The sequence below is a fragment of the Sapajus apella genome, unplaced genomic scaffold (genome assembly GCF_009761245.1).
Source record: "Sapajus apella isolate SASKATOON/1434 unplaced genomic scaffold, GSC_monkey_1.0 scaffold12561, whole genome shotgun sequence".
In the NCBI taxonomy this organism is placed as follows: Eukaryota; Metazoa; Chordata; class Mammalia; order Primates; family Cebidae; genus Sapajus; species Sapajus apella.
The window spans coordinates 1-1374 of NW_022449482.1; the positions used below are offsets into that span (position 1 = coordinate 1).

General features: G+C 51.3%; 1 pseudogene; it reads right to left on the reverse strand.

Annotated features, from left to right (window-relative positions):
* Nucleotides 1-7: 7 nt before the first annotated feature.
* On the reverse strand, nt 8-903 carry LOC116548455 (annotated as a pseudogene).
* Between the last annotated feature and the right edge of the window lie 471 nt (nt 904-1374).

Below are 1374 nucleotides of genomic sequence, written 5' to 3' on the forward strand. Positions count from 1 at the left end.
TATTTCTCATAGCTTCTCTTAAACCTCGAGTTGTAGGAGATATAAGAACTGTGATTAAGTCATTTCCAGCTAATCCTGCTGCTCGGAACAGGACAGTAAACGGATAGGTACAAACGTAGAAACAGGAGCAGAGTTTTGTCTTCAGCAGATTATATAGAGAAGCAAAGCTCACAGACCAGTCACTCATTAAAACATGCTGAGGGGTTGCATCATTTGACCAAGGACTTGTCTTTCCAGTCATTTTTCTATCCGCTCCAACATGAGGGAACAGTGGTAGCCAAGACAAAGCAGGGTGGAGCCAATAGACAAGGCTCTGCTGGAAGGTACAGTGGAGCTTGGTGGAGAGTTTGGGATCCTGTATGCTTTTAGGCAATGTAATTTCTATTGCCCTGCAATGCTGGACAAGACCTTGAGCCTCTTCCTGTGCTTTCAAATGATCTGCCAGGTAAAGGGTTCAGAAGAGGCGAAAACGAGTCGGGTTTTAATACTCCAGTCCACAGGTAGCTTCGTACTTTTTGAGGATGGAATATCAGATTCGGAGAATGATACATGTGGAGTCTGGGGTAATTCAGTAACAGTTGTTCTTTCAGGAAACTTCTCTTCCCATAGCACATCGTTTTCTTGTTTAGAATCTAAAAACCAGCCCGGCGCCTCCGGCGGGTTGTGGGCAGGCAGGTCTGGGGGCTCCGCGGCGACTTGTGGTCAGTTGTCCAGGCGGGCGAAGGGGTTCCCCCGGGCCGCTGCCCTCCGCGGCAGGGAAAGGGAGAAGGGGCAGCCTGGCTCCGGCAGCTCACGGGGTGGGGAGGCAGCGGCCCCACGGCTCCCAGCCCTTTTTCGTGGGAGCTGCACTACCTCGGACGGCTTTTGGAAGCCCGGTGAGTAGCTGGGCACGGAAAGGGCCATGACGAGCGGCGTTGGAGGACTTGCTGCCTGAGTATTTTCTAATCCCCCCGCCAGAAATCCTGTTGCTCAACCAGATTGGGAACCACGGAGATCAGAGATCAGAGTGCCCAGGGTGGGTGGACCAGGTGGGTTTTCAAACCTTGTTTAAAAGAGCATTCTTGGGCCGGGCGCGGTGGCTCATGCTTATAATCCCAGCACTTTGGGAGGCCCAGGCGGGTGGATCACGAGGTCAAGAGATCGAGACCACCCTGGTCAATATGGTGAAACCCCGTCTCTACTAAAAATACAAAACATTAGCTGGGCATGGTGGAGAGTGCCTGTAATTCCAGCTACCTGGGAGGCTGAGGCAGGAGAATTGCCTGAACCCAGGAAACGGAGGTTGCGGTGAGCCAAGATCACACCATTGCACCCCAGCCTGGGTAACAAGAGGGAAACTCCATCTCAAAAAAAAAAAAAAAAAAAAAAAAAAAA